The 24885-nt window shown below is 33.5% G+C and overlaps 1 protein-coding gene across 9 annotated transcripts in view; it reads right to left on the reverse strand.

The window, feature by feature from the left end:
- Positions 1-24885, reverse strand: part of Peak1 (pseudopodium enriched atypical kinase 1) — a 262298-nt gene that overhangs the window by 136494 nt on the left and 100919 nt on the right. For 5 of the 9 annotated variants that reach the window (XM_048793222.1, XM_048793220.1, XM_015480383.2 and 2 more), the window contains 2 exons: positions 16195-16276; positions 6974-7114 (listed from right to left, as the gene is read on the reverse strand). The gene's annotated coding sequence lies outside the window, so the exon portion shown is untranslated. The remainder of the gene's footprint in view (positions 1-6973; positions 7115-16194; positions 16277-24885) is intronic. The other 4 variants (XM_048793226.1, XM_048793225.1, XM_048793223.1 and 1 more) reach the window with 1 other exon arrangement.

The raw sequence follows: 24885 nt of genomic DNA on the forward strand, positions 1-24885 counted from the left end.
ATGTTCTGCAATCACTCACACCTTTAGTGATTGTGCCTAACCTAAAACATTTACTACTAGTTAGAGTTGAATCAAAAGTTCTAAAGAATAATGGAATCATTCTTCTCAGTGCCATATTCTTTTTCTCTTTCCCAATTGCTTATAGGTCCCTATTTCTTCTTCCATCATCACTCAGCCCATGGCCAGGTCCTAGGTGAAACTACTTCTTTAAAACAAAACAAACAAAACAAAACAAAATAGTCCAGATAAACATTCTTTTTCTGGATCATCTCCTCATAGTGTTTTCAGAAGTGAACTTAGAAACATAAAATGACTAGAATTTTACTATGCAGACAGTATCTTCTTGCTGGCAACACAAAGTGTGGAAACAGAATTTCTGCCACAATACATTCATTTTTGGTCATTTACACTACCAGAGAATGTTTCTGCTGCAATTATCTCAATGGTAAAGAATTTCTAAAACCTAATGTTAGAATAGATATAAACCCCATAAAAATAATTGTTTTTCAGCAAGTCTTAAAAATGTATTTGAAAACTAAAGAATAATGGAATCATATTCTTCCAAAATACAATGTAAATTTAACAACAGTGGCACAATAATTGGTAAGAACAAAATCCCAGCACAAGAGTATATCTCCACTACTGACTAGAGAATATCACCTACTCCTCTATAAGTACATACATTGCTTTTGAAATAAAAATAACATTTATTTTCTGATTTAATACAAGCTGACTGCAATACCTTTAAAAAATTCCTTAACAGCATAAAGAATGTAAAATTGACCAAAGACTCACTACTCAGTTAAAACTACTATTGACATCTTAAAAATATCCTCTCCCCAATTATCCTCAATTAAACACACACACACACACACACACACACACACATTTTCCCCAAGTTTTGAATGACTGAAGTAAAACTCACTCTATATTTACCATCTTAACTATTTTTCGGTGTACCGTTCAGTGGGAATACATGTATTTATTATGCTGTACAATCATTACCATCATCCATCACTAGAACTCTCATCTTGTAAAACTGACTTGCTAATCCCTTAATAACTCCCATTTCCCCTTTCCTCCAGCCCCTGGCAACCACCATTCTACTTTATGAGTCCTATGATTTTCACTATTTTAAGTATGCCACATTATTGGAATCATATAGTATTTGTCTTTTTGTGTCTCATTTATTTCAATGAGAAAAATGTCCTTGAAGTTCATCCATATTATAGGATATGTCAGAGTTTCCTTCCTTTCTCAGGCTGAACAGTATTTCATCATATTTATATACCACATTTTGCTTATTCATACATCTATCAATGGACACTTAGGTTGCTTCTACAAGTTAGCTATTGTGAATAATGCTGCTATGAATATAAATGTACAAATATTTCTTTGAGAGCCTACCCAGAGGTGAAACTGCTAGGCCTGCCACATAGTAATTCTATTCATTTTCTGAAGAACTTCCTTATTGTTTTCCACAGCAGTGCTTTCATTTTACATTCCCACCAATAGTGCACAAGGGTTCCAATTTCCTCATATCCTCATCAACACTAGTTTAATTTTCTGTTTTATTGATTGTAGTCATCCTAATGGGTGTCAGGTGGTATCCCAGAGTAGTTTTGATCTGCGTTTTCCTAATGATGTGATCATCTATTTGGGGTCTTATATCTGTATATCTTTGGAGAATGTTTTAAAATGTACTGATCTATTAAATCATACAGAAAACAGAAAGTACAGTTACAGCCCACTGTTATAACACCAGCATTTAAAATTCTCAATACATTTGTTGAGCTCTTTATTTCTTCATATGCCCCACACCTTTTCTTTTTTTTCTTTTCTTTTTTTGTACTGGGGATTGAATCCAGGGGTGCTTTACCACTGAGCTACATCCACAAGTCCTTTTTATTTTGAGACAAGGTCTCACTACATTGCTCAGGCTAGCCTCAAACTTATGATCCTTCTGCCTCAGCCTACTGAGTCACTGGAATAGGAGTGTGTCACCACACCCAGTTTGAAAGAGACTTTGTACTTGGACTTTAGTGCAATGCTGCAACAGTTAACTCTGGGACTCTGGGAATAGAGTGAATAAACTTTTCACTATGAGAATGGAGGTCATGGGCAGAATGCTATGGTTTGAATGAGTATCCCCCAAAGGTCTATATGTAAAAGTTTGATTCCACAGTGGCAGTACTGGAAAGTCCTGTGAACCTTTTAAGTGGTAGAACCTAGTGGGAGGTGCTTAAGTTACTATGAGAATGTCCTCAAGAGGACTGTAGATCTGGGTCTCTCTCTGCTTCCCGTCTCAAAATGTGACTGCAATTGTTATATGCATGTATAACTATTTAATAATGAATCACACTGTTATGTAAATTTATACCAATTAAAAATATGGAAAAAAGGTAGGAAAAAAAGATGTGACTGCTCACCCTGACACTCACTTCCACCACTGATGTGCTTCCTGATCTTGGACTTGAATCTCCAGAACAATGAGCAAAAATAAACCTCTCTTGAGTTAATGAGTACCCTTTGTCAAGTATTTGAAATTAGTCAATTTGGAAAACTGACTAATACAATTGGTCTCTCTGGAAACCCCCTTTTCCAAGGTTTGCTTTTTAATTGTAGACAATCTTCATGGCAAATAACAGTCTGAAGTGTAAATGTCAGATCGTGCTAAGCCTGAACCTTTCCTGTGGACATACATGGTTACTTTCTAACTTTCTGCACTTAATCCACTTGATTTACATGTCTTAGTGTTTAATGTTTGGATCACAAAGGGGAAAGAGAGAGAAATAAAAGGGAGAAAAAAGTCTATGGGTCCTTTACTTCAAAGTCCTTCAGACGGAGGTAAAGATAGGGGACTTGAAACAATGGGAAGAGGTACCTGCACTTCTTTTTCTAGATCTCTGTTATGAGACCATCGTTAGGTGATTAGATTCTTGATATGTAGAGCAGAGGGTTACTTTGGCCCACTCTGGAAGCTGTGTGTAAGCTGCTCGGGGAACACATGCCTGGTTACCTGCCACTGGGCTGGGGGGTTGGTGGAGGGTGGATAGCTGCTACTGTTACAAGAGCTGAAATTGGCCAAAATCACCCATAATTTACCTTCCAAGGTTCCCCCTGAAAGTTGTAAGCCTTTAATATGCTTGAGAGTTCCAAAATAGTTACTTAGATTTTGCTAGTACAATTATTGCCTACACTTGAGTCAGATTCCTGGTTCTTTCTACTCTGCCATCTTCCCAGAACCACCCTTAACAGGTTTTTTGTTTGTTTGTTTGTTTTTGCAAAACAAAAGTTTTAATTTTCATGAAGCCTAGCTTACTTTTTTCTTTTTCTTTTTACAGTGTTATGGTTTAGATCTTAAATGTTCTCCAAAGACCCATGTGTTAAGGCTTAGTTCTCAGCTTGGCATTATTGGAAGGTAGTCAAAACTTTAAGAAGTAGGATCTAGTGGGAAATCTTAAGTCATTGGAGGTGTGCCCAATAAGAGGACTGTGTGATTTAGGTACCTCCTCTTTGTCTCTGTCTTTTGCTTCCTGGTCCCACTGAAGTGAGCAGCTTGCTTCATCACATTACTCCCCATCATGACTTATTGCCTTGACAGGCCCAAAAGCAACAGGGCCAAGTGACCACAGACTGAAATCTCCCAAACTTGTGAGCCAACATAAAACTTCCCTCTTTTTCATTTGATTATCTCTGGTATTTCGTATTAACGGAAAGCTGACTAACACTTATAGATTGTGCTTTTGTATTATATCTAATTATTCTTCACCAAGCCCAAGGTCCTAAAGACTTTTTCTTGGTTTCTTTTACATTTTCCATATAATTCTACAATCCATTTTAAGTTAATTTGTATATAAGGTATGAAACTTACCTTGAGGTTTTTTGTTTGCCTATTAGTATCTGATTTTTCTGAACCATTTGTTGAATAGATAGGCTCCTCTGAATTGCCTTTATACATTTGTAAAACCAAATCAGCTGCTTATATTTGTGTGGGGCTATTTCTGGGTTATCTATTCTGATCCATTAATTTATATGTCTGTTCCACTGACAATACCAATCTTTTTTACTAAGACTACATTATGTCCTATAAGTAGGTAAAGTAATTCTATGTTATTCTACTCTTTTAAAATTAGTGATTTGAAATCTCTTGCCTTCTATATACATTTTAGATTATATATGTATCATCATAAGTATATAAATATAATATATATATATATATATATCACTGATATACTTGTCTACAAAAAGTCTTGTTGGGAGTTAAGGAATTGAGTTAAACTGGTATATCAAGATATACTTTTACTATGTTGAATCTTGTTGGAGTTTTTACTATATTTAGTTTTCTACAATTAACAGAATAATAAGTACCTATTTGAAAGGAATTATACATAAATTGAACATAAAACTTATACCATTAGGATTAACTGGTCTCTGAATTCACTACCATTTTAGTTTTTAATGGTAGTATAGCCTTCTGAAATTGAAAAGCACTGAAAATCTTTTGAGGAATAAAGAGAAAGGAAAAAGGTAAATAAGATTTCAAGGGAAGACAGATGAGTGTAAAGCTCCGTTTTGATTTTCCCCCCCCCCACTCATATCCTATTCTTCTCTTTTTCCTGTGTCTTTATCTCAAGTAAAATGTGGGGACTACCATTTTCATCTTCAAGTAATTCAACTTTATATAGTGGTAGATTAAGTTATCTTTTTAAGCAGCCAAATTAAAGTTCCATGACTATATCTTTCCTTTTATATAATACAATAGCTAATACATTAAGAACATAAAACAATCAAATTATTAAAGAAACAAAATTGATGCTGCAGAAGAAACATACATCTTGAGGGAGCATAATTTTAGAGTTACAACAAGGATATTGCTAAGAAAAATACCTTCTCCTTATTTGCCACTAAATAAAGAAGAAATAATTTCAACAGGTTCTGTTTAAGTCTTCATAAACAACAACAAACTCCTGCTTAAGAGCTTAGGCTTTGCAGTCAGACAGATCTAGCTCCACCTCTAACTAGTCACTTGATATTAAGCAATTACTTAGCTTCTTTGAGAATGAGTTCCCTCATATGTTAAATGGATTTTTTAAAATAATAAGACCTATGTCAAACAGAATTGTGAGACGTAAGGATAATGCAAATGCAATAAAATGAATGTTTAAGCCCCACCCTCCAATTCCTATGTTGATAATGTGTTGGTATTTGGGAGTGAAGTCTTTGGTAGGTTGTTTGGTCACAGAGATAAATGCTTCATTAATGGGATTGGGGCCTTTATTAAAGAAACTCCAGAAACCTCATTTGCCCTTTCTGCCATGTAAGGACATGAAAAAAAGACTCCATTTATGAGTCAGGAAGCAGGCTATCACCAAACACTAACTCCAACAATGCCTTGATCTTGGACTTACCAGGCTCCAGAACTGTGAGAAATAAACTTCTATAGTTTTTAAACCATCCAACTTAAAGTATTTTTATTATAGCCGCCCAAATAGACTAAGGCAGCATATTAAAAGCTAATCTCAGTGCTAGGCATATGGCTATTACCATTCAATACAGATTAATTACCATTATTTTAAATTCAGCTTTGTTTGAGAAAACTACACATAGGCTTCCCCGCATAAGTACAGTTTTCCTACATTAAGGTATTGTAAAGAATGCTTTAAAAGCTCTATAAAACTTTATGAGTTTAAGCTTCCAGAGAGATATCAAATTGTTCAGAGTGGTCTTTTTGCTTGCAAAAACATGCTCAGATTCACAAGGGCCATAGATTACAGCTAATGAAATGAACTTAAATAAAATTAGGTGTTTGACTCAACCTTAGTGTTACCTAGCTAAAATGTCATCCTTTAAATTTTAACTTCTTCACATTGGCCATGATAGCGTCTGCAATTGAAAATATAAGTTTCTAGTTGTGCAAGTTAGAAATTCTGTGAATTGCACAATTAAAATCTCATTCCATACCCTCTTTTAAATTTTTTTTTCCTGGTTCCAGGGATTGAATTCAGGGGCACTCAACTACTGAGTCACATCTCCAGCCCTATTTCTGTATTTTATTCAGAGACAAAATTTCACTGAGTTGCTCAGCGCTTTGCTATTGCTGAGGTTGACTTTGAACTAGCGATCTTCCTATCTCAGGCTCCCAAGCCACTGGGATTATAAAGTGTGCGCCACCGTGCCATTCCCTCTTCAAAGGCAAGGATTTGGGATTCTGGAGACACTCAGCTTAAATGGGGCCAGAAAAATAATATGTAAATATAGAAGTATTCTATGTACCTCATGGATCTGTTATATGACTTCTGAATTATTACAGGTAGGAAAATCACATAGTTCTTTTTTGGGATTTTGTAAATTTGTAAATAATTGCTTTTCACTGTACTTGAAATCTAACAGTCCATGCAATATATTAGAAGAAAAATTTTATAATCTTTTCAAATTTCTCTCTCCTTTTCCTATTCTTGATCCTTACGCCTTTTGTAATTCAATTCCAACAGGCCTATTTTTTTTTCTTTTTTAAGGTAGAAAGGAGAAAATAAAGATGAAATAAAAATAAGATGTCAGATATGAAAGGAGAAAATGAAACCATGTGCCAACATAGGGAAACTAAAAACAACATGAAATAAACTCAGAAAAGATCAAATAACTTTTTTTAAATATGTAAAAATAACTACTACTTATATTGTTTGGTTTATTTCTACAAAAGGAAAAACATTTGGTGAAAAATGCACTTACAAATGTACTAATATATGCTATATTAATTCCCAGGTAAATTTAAGTGAAACTGGGAGAAAAACAAATCTTTTGAACAAACATTAAGGACCAAAATAAAGCCTGATAATATTAAGTTATAAAACAGTCAGCTTTATCCACTGTTTGGCATTTGTAAGACAAACATTTAAACTTAAAAAGAAATCCTTTCAAGCCATCTAAAGTTCTTAGTAGAAACATAACATAATAGAAGAATTATGGTTACCATTTAAATTTGAAGAACTTCATCCATTCTGGTGATTTTAGCAGCTAGTATTACATTCCTTCAAAATTTCAAAGTGCTTGTGATCTTTCCAAGATGATTGTCCTTTCTTTCTTGCCTCTCATTACTTAACTTATATTCTTACTGCAAGAGAAAAAAAGTTTTATTTATACACACACACACACACACACACACATATATATATATATAAACTATATGTACATATATATATAAGACATATAAGTAAGCAAGACTCAAATACATGCTGCACCCAAATATAAGAATTGTACACTAAAAATAAGGAAATAGGTTAATAGAGGATATCAAACTGAAATATTAAGAAAGTTGGAAAAGCTGCATTTATATTAGGTAAGGTAGAAGACAAAGCAAAGAATATTATCAGACAGAATAAAAGACATGTGGTAATGACCAGGAGATTAATTCATTCTGCAGATGGAACAATTCTAAATATGTATGGATACAACATCATATGTACAAAAAACATGAAGCAAAAACTGATAGAAATGATGGGAGAAACAGACACAATTACAGTTGGAGATATTGACATTCTTCTCTCAGTAATTGAAAGAACAGATATACCAAAAGTGCAGATAAATAAGATCTGATCTGTTGAATTGAGATTTATAGAGCACTCCAATCCACAGTGGCAAAGTATAAATTTTTTCAATGCCCATGAAACATTGTTCAAGACAAACAATCTACTGAATCAGGAATGAGTCTTTACAAATTAAAAGAATTGGAACTATATACAGTGATTCTTCTTTCACAATGGAATTAGATATTGAAAAGTTCCCGATTAAGAAATCAAGCAATATACTTCTAAAATAATGTACAAAGAATATTTTAAAAAGCAACATACCAAATTTGTAAGATGATGTTAAAAAGGTGCTTTGAGAACATTTAGAGTTTTCTGTTTTTATTAGGGAATAAAGGGCCTAAAAGCAATTATCTAAGCTTCTAGCATACAAAACTGGGAGAGGGGAGTAAATTAAGCCAAAACAAGAGAAAGTAACAAAATAACAAAGAAGAGAAATCAATAAAATAGACACTGAAAAATAGAGAAAAATCAATGAAAGCAAGAACTGGTTTTTGAAAAAACATTAATAAAACTGATAAATTTCTAGCTAGACTGAATAAGGGAAGATAGAAATCACCAACAAACAGGACAAAGAAGAGACAGGAAATAGTAGTGATGCTAGCAATCCAGATATATACCACAGAGTAGCTGCAAACTGCTTTCCTCAAGTGAAAAGGGAATAAGTCTCAGTTTCATAAAGAAAAGGGGGAAAAAGTCATTTACTGAGGTTGCTACAATCTACAATAAGAACAAAATATGATATTACTCAAGTTTAGTACTTTCCTCAGTTTTAGGCATCCACTAGGGGTCCTGGAAAGTATCTCTGTGGATAGGGTTGGAGAGGGGGCATTACTATAAAGAGAGAGGTAGCTTGCCAGTGAGATGTCACAGGCCTGTAATACCAGTTACTTGGGAGGCTAAGGCAAGAGGATCATAAGTTTGAAGCTAGCCTCAGGAACTTTGTGAGACCCTGTCTCAAAATAAAAGACAAAAAGGTCTAGGGATATAACTCAGTAGTAGAGCATCCTTGGTTTTAATTCCCAGCAGCATATGAGATAATATTACAGTGCAGAATAATTCTGTAACATAATTACAGGATTGGTTACATGGATCTAATATAATAAAATACCAAAGAACTATATACTCTCTTTACATCAATATCAGTTTCCTGGTTTTGATATTGTTCTATAGCTACATAAACTGAAAACAATAAAAGAAATTGAGTGAATGGATTTCATTGAAGTATGCTTGCTTCTTCCCGTGAATTTATAATTATCTTAAAATAAAAAGTTTAAGAAGTAAGTTAACTTTGTGAATTCTTTAGGAACATTCTATCAGGTCTCTATGCTATCTGTAAGTTTTTTCATTTTCTCTAAAAAGAATTTTAATGTTTTTATCCATAATAGCTAAAATCTGCAAACAAGAAGTCAAACTAAATAGACTACATATTATGATTCCAACTGTATGACATTCCGGAGAAGGCAAAAATATGGAAACAGTAAAAAAGACCAGCGGATTACCAGAAATTGAAGAGAGAAGGAAAGAATAGGAAGAACACAGGATTTTTAGGACAGTGAACATATTCTATATGATACTCTAATGATACATACATACCATTATGCATTTGTCCAAACCCACCAGGACTAAATCCTAATGTAAACTATGGACTTTGGGAGATTGTAATGTCTCGATGTAGCTTTATCAATTATAACAAATATACCACTCTGGTGGGGGATGTTAATAATGGGGGAAGCTATATACTTGTAAGGACAGGGATATCTCTGTACCTTTCTCTTAATTTTGCTGTGCTCTTTAAAAAAAAAATCTTTAAAACAAACTAGCAACAACCAAATGTTCATTAACCAGTAAATAATAAAATTGTGATACAATGAAATGCTACTCACCAATTAAAATAATGGATCAATGCTACACAAAACCTGGATGAATCTCAAAAATGTTCACTTGAGAGAAGTTACACTCTATACTCAAAAGAGTACATACTAAATACTTCCACTTATGCAATATTCTGGAGTAGGTAAAATCTTAGTGATGGCATACAGATCAGTAGTTATCTAGGGGTGAGGTTTAGGAAGAGGTTTTTAACCAAAAAAGGAAAAGCCTGAAGGAGTTTTCTGGGGCAATGGGACTATTTGTCTCTTGTTTGGGGTGGTAGTTACATGAATCTGTGTATGCATTAGTTCACAGAACTATTACTACTACTACTACTACTACTACTACTACTACTACTACTACTACTTCTTCTTCTTCTTCTTCTTCTTCTTCTTATTATTATTATTATTATTACTACTACTACTACTACAACTACTATTACTACTACTACTTCTTCTTCTTCTTCTTCCTACTACTACTACTTCTTCTTCTTCTTCTTCGGTATTGTATTACTTTGGTACTGGAGATTGAACCTACAGGTAAGCCATATCCCCAGCCCTTTTTATTTTTTATCTCAGACAGGGTCTTCAGTAAGTTGCTGAGTCTGCCCTTCAACTTGCAATCTTCCTTCCTCAGCCTCTTGAGTCACTGGGATTACAGGCATGGTCACCAAACTTGGCTAACAAACTTATTTTTAAAGAGTCAACTTTACTATATGTAAATTTAAAATATTAATAGCAATAATAAAAATAATTTTCATCACAATTCTTTAAGTTTTAATTTCAATTAATTATTTAAAATAAAAGTGAAGGGTGGGGGAGGGTGGAGGATGGGAAAGGCAGCGGAGCACAACAGACACTAGTATGGCAATTTGTAAATCAATGGATGTGTAACTGATGTGATTCTGCAATCTGTGTATGGGGTGAAGGTGGGAGTTCATAACCCACTTGAATCAAAGTGTCGAATATGATATGTCAAGAAATTTGTAATGTTTTGAACAACCCACAATAAAAAATTAAAAAATAAAAAAAATAAAAAAATAAAATAAAATAAAAGTGAAGAATTTTTAGTCTTACTGTTGTCACTGTCTATATGATGCCAAATAAGTAAATTAACTTTTTTTTTTAAAGAGAGAGAGAATTTTAATATTTATTTATTTTTTAGTTCTCGGCAGACACAACATCTTTGTTTGTATGTGGTGCTGAGGATCGAACCCGGGCCGCACGCACGCCAGGCGAGCGCGCTACCGTTTGAGCCACATCCCCAGCCCAGTAAATTAACTTTTCACCCTTGATTTCTCTTTGTGAAATGAAAGGGGATTATCAAATGATTTCTGAAGGCTCTTCTTATTCTAAAATCTATTTATCTTCCACATGTCTGTTGAATTTTTATCTCAAAAATAAACAATACATTTCTATGCACTCAAGTGGGTTTTATAAACTTGGCTGCAGGCAGTAAGAATGACTTCCAATATTCTCTGTCACTGGTTTTATGTCATTTCTTTAAGGGCTCTGAACAGCTGACCTTACTAACTTTGAATAGATGATATTTGGAAAGCAATCTCTCCTCTTTGAAATAATCAAAGCTCACACTGTAGACAGTGTATGGTTTTTTCTACTCCCTTCATAATATCAGATTTTCTCTATAGTTTGCTATTTAAAAAAAAAAGTCTGTGAAACAGCATTCCTGCTAGCAAAATGATGCAGGTGATTATTAATTTTATAAGACATGAGATATTTACATTACTGGAGATGAGAAAATAAGTAATTTTTACTAAATTCACTCAATACAATCAAATCAGACAATCTAAAGTCCATAATTCTTTTGCAATCTTTCACTATTCCTACAGAAGATTTGCAGACTAACAACATTTTGAACTATCAGATCTTACATGAAAATGTTCTGGTTATATGTAAAAACAAGCAATGCTAGTAAGACTGTTCACACAATTTTAAGGGCAAATTCATTACATTTTCAAAAAAAAAGAGATTAATTGCCTTTGTATTTTGTTATTGTTTGTTTTTATTTTTTGGAGATAGATTTAAGGATTGAAGCAAATAATTATTTCAATAATATTCTCAATGTCATCCAGCAGGATAATTTTTGAATACCTGCAAAATTTATCCAGTCTTCTCACTTCAAAAAATAATAAAAATAAAGGTGACATGCACACACATATATGTATACATGTGCTAACAAAATATTTAATTAATATTTTGAAAATTTATACTTGTTTGACACTATTTTCTTTGACAGATTTAATAAATGGGTCAAATACTAATGTACTTATCTTAAAAATGTAAGCCACAGATCCTATAATTTTCCTTTAACGTCACATTTCTATTTTTGAAAATATGAATCAACTTATTTTATTCTTTCAAATATAATACCAAGATACAGAATGCAGTCCTGAGAAACATTAAATCATTTCACTGTTAAGTAGTGGTACATTTGAAAGAGGAAAACTAATCAAGATTTCCCTATAACTCCATCTCCATGTTAAACTTTAACCTTTTCTGGAAGGAAGCTGTAAATCAAATAAGTTCATTTCATTTCCTGGATGTTTAGATCATACAAAAACATGCACACACCTATATACACAGAAGTCAACATTCCATATTTCCTTTATTCCCAACCTGAGATTGAACCTAACATCAAAAAGGATCTGATAGCTCCTCAAACGTCCATACATCTTACTAGGCATTGAAATCACTTTTAGAAGGTACCTAGCACAGAAACCATATTACATACAGAGAAATAAACCCATGACAATACTAAATCAGTCAATCTCCAGGTAAAGCCCTGTTTAATGCTAGCAGGTTTGCCAATGAGATGAAAACAAAAGTTAAATATTTCAGCAATTTCTTTATAGAAATGAATAGTTAAAGAAATTAAAAGACTTTATGTGTTAAAATCATGCCTTCTGAATCACAGGGTACGCACATGGCACACATGTACCAAGCGAATGTTTTAATATTAAGGAGACATCAGCCTACAAACCTGACAAGCTTGCAGCTGACTCTAATGAAGAATTCTTTAATACCCAAGCCAAACAAGAAAAACACAAATTACAGAAAAAAGTCCAGTCATCTTTAAAAGCTCTAAGCCCTCTGCTAAAAGTTACAACTTTATTAAGATCACGAAATCACAGCTGGCCACTGAGAAGCTAACAGTAGTTCTTAAAACTGGCTACAGAATCTGGGGAAGCAAAACATAATCATATTTACAACAGATTTAATATAATGAACTGTTTAAACTGTTACAAAACAAAAACTAAAAACTAACTGCTGTGTAGTGGCCTTTTCATTTTTTACTTTAAAGCACCATAAAGCAATGGCTGAAAAGTAAAACCCTTGTACATGTTTTGAGGTCAAATGAAAAGCTGAGAACTTATAACAGCTCTATACAAGTCTGCGTCAAACATAATTTTCCTGAATTCTAAGGATCTGTGATGGCATGAGAATGGGAGTAGGAAGGGAGACTGGGCTCTGTAGGACAGAGCATATGGAAAGTTGGGCAAAAGAATCTCAAAAATGATTCTTAAGAAAAATGTACTTGATTCTGCAATCTGTATACAAGGTAAAAATGGGAGTTCATAACCCATTGAATCAAATGTATGAAATATGATATGTCAAGAACTATGTAATGTTTTGAACAACCAATAATAAAAATTTAAAAAAAAGAAAAATGTATTTTGGAAGGACATAATACATTTTTCTTCTCTATTTTAAGTCAAATCTTATAATGTTGCTTTCAAATTTTTTTCTACAACTCTATCCTGTTTTCCTTATTTGATTAGAACCATTTTTGGAAAGCCTCCTTTCATTTTTTAGTGCTATAGAATATTTTTAGCTTATCATCTTAAAAAAACTTAATACAGAATAAAAGTAGAGATTCTTTCAATGATCATTTTTTTGTATTTGCAGAGAATGCACCATAATACCACATAATCTAGAAAATCAATTCTTTTTAAAGAAAAGAAAACCTGGGTATCAAAACTGTAAAAGAAAAACTGCTTATGTCCACATACCAATTTTAAGATAATTTTCTTTCTAATTGAAAAAAAAATATTATTTACAGAAAGTAAGCAAGTTTAAGTAACTTGTTCTGCCCAGTAAGATCAAGGGCATGGAGACAAATACTGTTTCTAAGTAATATCTCCACAATTGGAGTAGAAATATAAGGAAAATTCACATCAATAAAGGCAATGAAACATATAATTTTGTGTGAAGTTTAATTTCTCATACTTATTTATTTACTTGTTTGTTTTTTTGGCTTCCTTTTGAATTAACTGTTTTAAGTTCTCCTTAGCTCAACTATAATTTATAAATATCTCATTATAAAGTATGATCTCCTTGAATATTTTGCTAAGGCTAAAGCAACCCAAATAGTACACTACTGATTAATACAAGGATATTAAAAGTCAATTATGCGCCAGGAGCCATGGTATATGCCTGTAATTCCAGCGGCTCAGGAGGCTGAGGCAGGAGGATTGTGAATTTAAAGCCAGCCTCTGCAAAAGTGAGGCATTAAGCAACTCATTGAGACCCTGTCTCTAAATAAAATACAAAACAGGGCTGGGGTTATGGCTTGGTGGTCAAGTGCCCCTAAGTTCAACCCCTGTACCCTGCCCCGCAAAAAAAAAAAAAAAGAAAAAAAAAAAGAAAAAAGTCAATTATGGGCTGGGGTGGTGGGCTCACTTGCCTGGCACTTATGAGGGACTGGTTTGATCCTCAACACCACACAAAAATAAATAAATAAAATAAAGTTATTAAAAAGAAGTCAATTATGCTTATTCGTAATCCAGGAATAAATGAAAACAAACATTAAATTAACACATAGACCTAAGTTTCTGCCCTTTCCTTACATGTTTGTTTCTGCTATTTCTTCTGGTGTAGTCATTACAACTTTCACAGAAGAAAACGTTTATTTCTCCTACTTAGATTTCTTTTATGAAGCACTGTACTCTCATTTTCTCACACAACAGAACTACATCACAAAGGTGTGATTAGTCCTTTAAAACAAGAAAACTTGGTAAACTTTAGTTTGAGGGTTACAGATTCACTCAATTAGGTCCTGCAATGGGACCCTGAGCCAATTCAATTTGGTCATTTGGACAATGAAAATGATAATATTTAACCCACCAGAGAGTGGTGAGGCTTTGTAAAAGATTAATAAATGTGAGAAACCTTTGAAATGTTTAAAGTACTATACAAACATGATGATCTCACTTCCCTCATACAGAAGCGTTCAATTAAGACATCTCTATAGATATATCTCTAAAAATTATTTGAGATTTATATTTGAAGTATATAAAATGATAGGTGTGTACTTTTTGAGTATGTAACAATAAATCCCACTAATATGTACAATCATAGTACACCAACAAAAAAATGGAAAAAAGAAAAAAATTAAAATACGATAGATTAATAATTGTTAAGAGATTAAAGGAACAATTAACCTTCTCAGTTACAAAATGTGTACGAATGCAAGGTAAGAGACCTGTAGGGCACACAGATCAGTGAGGAAGCAGTGAGACAAAAGGATTTAGATCTGATTCCCACACCTCAAAGTCCTTTCTCTCATCTGTTGCTATGTCTGTCACACTATTTTGTGAATTTTAAATCTCTCTTCATAGGATCATGTAGCTTTAACGACTGGTTACATTGGAAAGCTTATTAAGAAAAAGTATGTAACTATTTTGGTGAGGTGATTCAACTACTAATTGTCAAATTAAGAATGTTTACAAATGATCAATCCCCAGCACCACACACACACACACACACACACACACACACACACAGCTAGAATGTTTACAAATGACATTAACAGCCAAGCATGCTCAGACTGAACAGTTCCGCTATTTGTTTGGTTTGTGTGATATGAAATTTTAAGTTAATAGGCATGATGGAAACCCTATAAAATCTTTCTCAAAAAGGACTTTTAATTCTCCTTTTGTTACTAACAAGCTATGTGATCTTGGGCAATTCACTCACTTCTCTATTTTAAAGATGAAGGATAGCAACAAGTACATCACCTGGCTATTGTGAATTAAATGCAGTTACCTCAGTTAAGGCTTTAACGATAGTGTCTGGCACATAATAAGTGCTTATAAATGTTAGTTCCTTTCTCTTCTTCTAAACTTTAGGAGAATAGTGAATGCTTTTCCCTCTTTTTAGTTTCTTAGAAAGTTTCCTTAAGGGAAATACATATAAGTAATCAGTAGTTGTAAAACAAACTAAACCTAAATAAAACAAAGGACTTTGATATATAACTAGAAAATAAATGTGGTTTTGACTCAACATATCTGAGACTGAATCCCAGTTGGACTGTTTACAAGCTTTTTATTTTATTTTATTTAGTTGTAGATGGACACAAAACCTTCATTTTATATAATTATCTTTTTATATAGTGCTAAGGATCAAACCCAGTGCCTCACATGTGCTAGGGAAGCATTCTACCACTGAACCACAACTCCAGTCTCTTGTCTTCAAGCTTTTGAACTTAAAGCTTCTCATCTTAAAATGAGAATATTATTTAGATTTTTCATCATTCTGTCTTTCAAATTCACAGTTGCAGTGCAAATACTTTGAAACGGCATGTATTCTTTCTCTTCCATACTACTATGGCAAGGTTCAAAATGAGAAGATTTGCTACTAGTATAATTCAGGCAATTGATAGAAAGGGATTCAAGTGTAAAATAAACAATGTTATTATGGAAAGAAAATATACAAACCTAGTTTAACTGGCTCCAATTCTAGGCATTATGTCCTTGCTTTCTTTTCTTTCTTTATGAATGAACCTCAAATATTCTTTTCCTGTAGAAAGATGCAAAGTGGGGAATATATATAGTGAAGGACACTGAATCACTCTTAAAGCTGAGCATTTTTAATTCATCATAAGATAGAATCAGACTTTCATTCTATTTAATAGATTTTGTTTTTAATCAATAAAATAACCAATACGTGTTTTGGTTGGTTAACAGAAAACACTATAGGTTTAAGTAGCCAAAAAGTAACCATTTCCTTTAATAACAAATAAATTTGTTCTTTACTTCAAAAAATTACTTTCAGTGCTATAAATGCGGTTCAGTGGTACTGTGCTTGCCCACCATGTGCCAGGTCCTGGGTTAATCTACAGTGCCACAAACATATACTTTTAAAGAATAACAAAATTGAGCTGGGGTTGTAGCTCAGTGGTACAGCACTTGCCTAGCATGCATGAGGCACTAGGTTCAAACCTCAGCACCTAATAATAATAATAATAATAATAATAATAATAATAATAATATAATAAAGGCATTGTGTCCATCTACCACTAAAAAAGTTTTTTTAAAAAAGAATAACAATACAACAATACCTCTGTTAAAGATGACTTAACTATCCAGGGATTGCATGAAGTGCTGTAGTAAATTAGTATTTATTAATTTATGGACCCATATTTCTCAACATTTTGGATGGAGAGTGAGTGGTGAATTATATCAAACTACAGGAATCAAAAAAAAAAAAACTGAATTGCATCCCCAGAAAAATGCAGTACATGCATCATGGTTTTCATTTAATATTAATGGAGTCATGAAACCTAGTCATGTACCCTGTGGATCTCTAAAACCTGTTAGTAACCTGTGTTGTTTAGTTTTTTTAAATGTATGAACTTAAAAGGATTTTAGAGACAAGCAATTTAGGAATCATGTATTACAAACTGCTGATACAAAAATAAAGAGTGATCCAGAAAGATGAAAACAATTAGTAAGGTCTCACTGTATGCAAGAACAGAGATGTATCTAAATACCCTTTAATCCACAAGAGACTGACCATATAGAATTCAGTATAATTCAGTGCTTTGGAGTCAGAGTAATTTTCACAATAGAACCAGAATATTAGACTTTAAAATGTTTCATTTTGGTTTGGATTTTTTTTATTTTTGCACTGTTTAAACAAATGGGTCATCAGTGGTTAAGAGAATGAATTTTGGGATTACACAGATGTGGGGAAAAGTTGATCAAGTCACTTAGTCTTTCTTATCCTCAAGTTCTTCAAATACAAATGAAAACAATAAAACCTATACATGCAAGATTATTTTAAGAATAAAATGAGATAGCATTAATAAAGTATTTAACATACTGCCTAGTGCATAGTAAGTGCTCAAGAAATTATATGAATAAAAAATAATTCTAATCGAGTTATGGAATTAAGGAAATTGAAATAAAATCTCTAAATGAAATGTTTTCTGGCTAAACAAAATAAATGCCCAACTTAGGCACTTATTGCATATCTATTTCTTAAAATTATTCAATCATATTATCAAGATATTATTAATCATATAAAAAGGATAAAGTTGGTTCTCCTTTGACAAGTAATTAGTTAAAGACGTGGAGCTTTTTCTTCTCAGTTCCTTCTTAGGTTCCTCTTTTTCCTTTTCTTTTTAGGGTTCAGTGTTTTGCCTACTTCATATTCCACCCACATAGTCTGTGTTCCCATCAGGACTGGAAGAACCCTCAAATGCATAACCCCAATCCTGACCCTTCATATGAGCCTTAGACCCTATATCCACTTGTTTGGCAGATGTTTCTATTTGAAGAAACCATAGGCAATAACTGAGCTGCTCACATTTATTACTCTTAACTAGCAGCACTGCAGCCACTTGCCCACGCAAGTCCAAACTTTGACAATCATCTCACATTTTGCCAATCATCTTCAATATGTATTGCATTCTATTTTAACACTTTCCCAGTCTACTTCCTCAACTCCATCTCTATTAAATAGAGTATCCAAACCTGGTTATTATCTCTCAATACAACCAAACCAGCAATTTAACTCATCTTCTCATCTGTTATAGTTTGGATCTAGAATGTCCACCAGAGGCTCTGTATTGAAGGCATGTTCCCCAATGCACTAGCGTTCAGAGGTGGGGCCTAGGGAAGGTGAGTAGATCATGAGGGCTCTAACCTCATCAGTGGATTACTTCATTGAAGGATTCATAATTATTGGGAGGTGGTGGAAAGTGTAGGAGGCAGGGCCCACTTGAAGGATTTACGGATTCCCCTTTGAAAGGAATATTTTCTCACCAGTCTCTTCCTCTCTTTTTGCTTCCCAGTGGCCATGAGGTAAGCAGTTCTGCTATAACATGCCCTCTCTTACCATGATGCTCTGCCTCACCCAGATCCACAGCAATGGAGCCAGCCAATCTACAAGTGAACCTCTGAAATTGTGAGCCAAAATAAATCTTTATTCCTTTAAGTTTATTTTCTCAGGTATTTTGTCACAGTGATGAAAGCTGACTAAGCTGACTAACACACCTACACTACTCTTATCCTACCTCAAATTTATTTACTATACTGCTTTCAGAATGACTGGCTTAAACATGAAAATTCTGCTGTATCAAGTGTCAAACCCTCATATGTCAAAACCTTCAAAGGCAACCTATCACTTACAGAATAAAGTCCAAGTTCATTTATAGAATAAATGTCCAAGAATGAGTTTGTAACTCTCTCCTCAGTTTCATTTTCTATCTCCCACTTATCATACCACAGTCATTTTGAACTGTCAGTCTTCTATATTCTCAAGCTGTTCCCTTTGCTAATATATCCTTATACTCCTTCCACACATGGGAAACTCTTAGTTGCTCTTTAAGCTTCAGGTCCAGGATCACTTCCTCTGGAAATCCTGACCAAAGTATATTCTCTACCTCACTAAGTTCACACATCATTGCAACAAACACTCAGGAGACATTTGTTAATCTGAATAAATATGAAACTAAATAAACTATGACAAATCAGCATATGATTGATACATATAAAGCCAGTGAGAAGGGAAACTAAAGGGTGTTCAGTACGTTTCACTGGAGAAAAAGTCTTGGTCTGGGGTACCCAAGGGGTAATTATTCACAGATTGTTGAAGAGAGGAAATAGAATTAAACAGAAATGGAAATGAACACATTCAGAGGAAACTAAGGAGACATATATGGCAAGGCTTGGAGGGATAGTAAACAGCAAATACAAACTAAAATATGTTGCTATCACTTATAAAGAGACTTAGAACCACAACCAATAATTCACCATAGACCTTCAAAGAATTTTCTCTGAAACTTTATAGTACAATTACCAATTAGAGAATACCCTGCATACACCTCCATATGAAATATATTAATTTAGAGACATATTTTCATCTTTTAGTCAATCTTCTGCATTCTTATAGGCGCAAGAAGGTGTTCTACTTAATTTGCACTTACTAGAGAACTTTACATTGGAAACAGATTCAGGTAGGTCAAGGGTTGGTCAATCTTACAAAACAATCATTAACATTACAAAATTAGGGTGCTCCAAATCAGCAGGGAAAAATAAAAATATAGTAAGCAAAGACTGGGTATGTAGCTCAGTGGGAGGGAGGGGGGGAGAGAGAGAGAGAGAGAGAGAGAGAGAGAGAGAGAGAGAGAGAAAATATATATAAATGAAGAGAGAGAGCACTTAATGTTCAATTTACAAAGAACTTCAACTGCAAATATTTTGCTATCTGAATGCAGTATAATTAAAGAGTATCAGTCCTTAAACTTAAATAAACTAGCCACTGTACAGAATAATAATAGATCTATGGTTTACTTCCATATGAAGAGTGAAGATTGAGGCTGTTTTTTACCAAGAAGAAAGAGAGGAAACAAATGCTGTTATAACCACTTTTAATGGCATAAAATCTGAAGCTTGCTGTAAAAGCAGAAAGCATACACCATAAATAATACCTTAATTAGAAGGTCACAGAATCAAAGAGGACCAAGTCAGAAGGATATGCCAGATAAATAAATCAGCCACTTGAAATTGAAGTACCTCTAAATGTAGACTTGTATCATTTTTATTTTAAACATTTAACTGTATAGTTATATAATACCCACAGTACATCTTCTATACCAAGAAAAAAAGGTATTGGAAAACAAACAATCCTAACAAGCACAGAATCAATTTGGAGTAGAAAAGTCATTGCATGAGGTTTTGTGTCTTCTTGTCCTCTACTCTGTAAATGCCAAATCTTTGCTTTCAGGTTTGAAGAAAGTAAAACGTGAGTAAGTTGAATATTAATTTTCATCATAACATAGGTGATATGTCAGAAGGTATGGGTAATTCTCATTCTCACACAATACTTGTCATTTTAAAACACTTCAAATGATATGAATCAATATTTGTGAATAAGAGATTAAAAATGCTTTTAAGCTGCTGGATTCAAGCAAATTGACAGATATGAATGCATACATGCTAGTCTTCAATTATGAAATCTCCTCACACATAAATAATACCATTATAAAAATTTTCTCTAAGAGAAGAGGGCCTGATAATATTGCAAGCTTGCTAAAGAGAATAACCATCAAGCATAAAGAAACTGGCAGTCCACCAGTATAAGCTGACAACCATGTTATGCTCGAGTGTGTTGTAGATGATCATTTAGATGCCATCAGTCAATGTCACCTATATTTCTTCAGTACTCTATTTATGAAAAACCCTCCAACTTAGGGAATATGGAATCATCTGTCTGATCTAAAATAGCAATTGTTTTCATCTTGTATGCACTGATTTTCTACTGAGTTATATATTTCTTGTGATCATGATGTCAATATAATTAGAACTAATGCTTACAATCTACAAATATAAGGATTATTGATTTTAAAAAGTAGTAGGTTTTATATACAGTCAATTCTCTTTATTTGTGGTAGTTAAGTTCTATTAAATTGCCACAAAGAGGCTGGGACTGTAGCTAAGTGGTAGAGCACTTGCTTTGCAGGTGTGAGAGCCTGGATTCGATCCTCAGCACCACATAAAAACAAATAAGTAAATAAATAAAGATATTTTAAAAATTGCCGCAAACAAGGAATTAGTGATGGAGCCACTGCCTTTGGGAAAGGGGAAATAGAGGACTAGATTCCTTTAAGTCTCTGATCACATCATCATCAACTAATCATGTAACCTTATTGTATGAGTATTTCTGATTAAAGGCATTATATTTAATATATTGCTGATGCATTAACATTGAACTCACAGCCAAGAGTCTATGTCAGGACTGAGCAAAACTTATGTAATATACATATTTCCTCAATAAAATATTTCATAGTCTTCTTGCACTTAGGAACATTACATAGCACTTCAGCACAATACTTGGAGGCAATCTTATATAGCAAACTCACTAATATAAAGCACAAAATAATGACATGACATCAAGAAAACAAAACATGAAAATTAAGAACATTATAAAAAAGACACTTGTTTATAGTATGAGATCTCAAGCAGAGGCTAAGTTCAAACTCAAATGAGGATCGGCCACGTTGGTGACTCAAATTTTCTGACTCTTTTGTGTATGTCTGTGAATAACCACAATTTATTTCCCTTTCCCAAGTTATAACCAAGTGTCCTTCTACCACTTGTACCACTGGCACAGTTTATCATCTTTCCCTCTCCACCCAATATTCCAAAATCACAGGCTACATTATCATTAGTTTTTTCTTTCTAAAACCCAAAATTAACCACACTCCTCACTTCCTGGTATCCATATTTTAGCTTCAACTGTCTTGGTATTGTATACATGTGCATTCATGATTTGGCATCAAGCCACCTCTGTATGCTCATCTACAAACACTTATCCCTGATAAACTGTATTCTAGACATAGTAATCTATTTTCCATTTCTGGGATATTCCATGCTTTTAAAGGGCCTTTTACCATGTTAGTCCTTCTATTAGGAAAGCTCTTTTTTTTTTTCCTATTCTTTACTTGCCCTTAAAACTTCTGCAGGTATTACCTCCTCTGTGTAGCCTTTCCTCATAGCCTCCATCACAGACCAACTTAGTCCCTCTCTTTCCTGTGCTTCCTCAGTACTTTCACACAATTCTGCTTCAGAGTTACTTAAATTTAATTATGATTACTAAGAGATAAAGTGCAACAATGTACTTCTTTCATTTTAGATTGGCTAAGTGCTGATTATTATTATTATAGCTGGGTGATATGGATTCATTATTTCATTGTATACTCTAGGGTATACTAAGTTTCCATTATAAAAAGTACAAAAAGAAAATAAAGCAAGACAGACTACAATGAACTGAAAATCAGATTTATAGGTGGCAAAAATAAATAGGGCATTACATTTTCCCCATACAAGATAACAAGAGGTAGTCTAAAATTTGGTACAAAGGCTCAAGAGGGTCACCAAGTCCAAGGCTCTTTCTTTTTGCTTATCCAAGTCTGTTGATTTGGTAGGGGCTGCTTGCCATAGATGCAGGCATTACCTCTATCTTCACAGCAGAACAAAAGACAGTAGCAGTCACACAGTTACCCTCTTAAAAGGATAAAGATATAGCCTTTTAACAATGCCTTCTGCAAACTTGGCTTATATCACAATGTTCACATCTCTTGAGCAAGCCAATATTATCTTGATGACCTCATGGCCTTGAGGCTCAGATGGTTTTTGTTCTTTAGCAACCAATATACTACCTACACATAGAGGTACTTTGTGTCTACTGAATGTATGAATCTCATAAAGGAAAATGTAGTAATAATATAAAAACTCTATTTTCCTAATTTTATTTTTTCCTTACATTATCATGAAATATGATACATGATTATTGCTTTCTCTGTACAGTACCAGACAGGACACTACCAAGGAATCAGAAGGTCTGATTTTCTTGTCTGAGCAAAACACTCAATATCTTGCTGAATCTGTTTACCTAAAAGACAATGGTTGTTTTTTCCAAGGTTGTTCTGAGAATAAAGGAAACACGAACAATATGAATACTTATTGAAATATATAAAATATTATAAACATGATGGCCCTAGTAAGTACTACAACAAAGTCTACAAACTTATGTATGTAAAGAGCATCTGGCACACAAAATAATATGAATTAATAATTAACCATTATTGGACTGGGGCTGTAGCTTAGTGGTAGAGCAGTTGCCTCGCACGTGTAAGACACTGGGTTCAATTCTCAGTGCCACATAAAAGTAAATAAAGATGTTGTGTCCATTTACAACTAAAAAAAATAATAAAAAAAAAAACACAAAACACTGTCAATACCTCCTACAATGCTGGACATTAATTCATGGTTAAATGAGGTTTTGGTCTTGACCTTTATTCTTACATTGCTATCAGAAACTAATTATACCTTATACTTACACTTCACTTAAAAAAAAATGCCTTACAAATAAAGCAGATGTCTTGTGGCATTTATAGGATACACACAATTTTTAAAAATATTTTTAGTCGTTTATGGACCTTTATTTTATTCATTTATTTATGTGTGGTGCTGAGAATCAAACCCAGTGCTTCACACCTGTTAGGCAAGCACGCTACCACTGAGCCACAGCCTGGATATACACAATTTGAAAGCAGGATATGAAAAACTAAATCGGTTAATACTGAGCAGTCATGTCAAGTCCCAATTTATTAATTAATAATTACTACTGGGCTGGTGTTGTAGCTCAGTGGTAGAGCACTTGCCTAGCATGTGTGAGGCCCTGAGTTTGATTCTCAGAACCACATATAAATAAATAAAAATAAAGGTCCATCGACAAATAAAAAATATTAAAAATAATTACTACAAATGAATTAACAGTACTAAAGTAAGCCAAGATCCTAAAGTATTTCTAAGTGAAATCAAATGATAAATAAAACAAAAAGAGCATTCAACATTAGTTTTCCTCTGGCTTTACAACACTTGATTGAACCTACAGAATAACCCTTAGGGTGATCTTATGGCTCATATGCACAGACCACACTGGTAGTCAGAACTATCTCTAGAAATAAAACCTCAATGGTCTGTTCAACAAATACTAACTAAGCTGTATATTTCTTGATCTAAAAGAGCATTATATTAAAATAAGCACGGTATGTATGACATGAAACAGTAACTAATACTAAGGAAGACAAAAATGACAGTTCTAAATCAATAAAATCTCTATGGAATATTACAATGAGAACTGATGCACCTTTACTTTTCCTGGAGACAACAGATGCTTTTAAGAAGAATGATCTTGTGTCAAGTCCATTTAATTAACTGTCATTTCTCAGACATTCAACAACCTTAACCTTATTATTAAAGACTCACCATATTCTGATTCATTTAAGCAGAAACCATTCCACATGCAAAACACTGCCTCAAGACTGTAAGCTGGTAAATTTGAGCACATAAAGACATCATGAGGCCATAAACACAACTGAAAGAGGATCAGACTTATCTTACAGTTGTAGCTACAAGAAGGACATCAATTCCAACAAGAGGTAAAAAGTGTCAGCATGGTAAGAATGAGTTTATGTTTTGCAGCAATAACTATTCAGTTTCAACCACAGAGATTTTTTTTAAATTTTTTATTGTTGGTTGTTCAAAACATTACATAGTTCTTGATATATCATATTTCACACTTTGATTCAAGTGGGTTATGAACTCCCATTTTCACCC

Source organism: Marmota marmota, unplaced genomic scaffold (genome assembly GCF_001458135.2).
Source record: "Marmota marmota marmota unplaced genomic scaffold, marMar, whole genome shotgun sequence".
Classification (NCBI taxonomy): domain Eukaryota; kingdom Metazoa; phylum Chordata; class Mammalia; order Rodentia; family Sciuridae; genus Marmota; species Marmota marmota.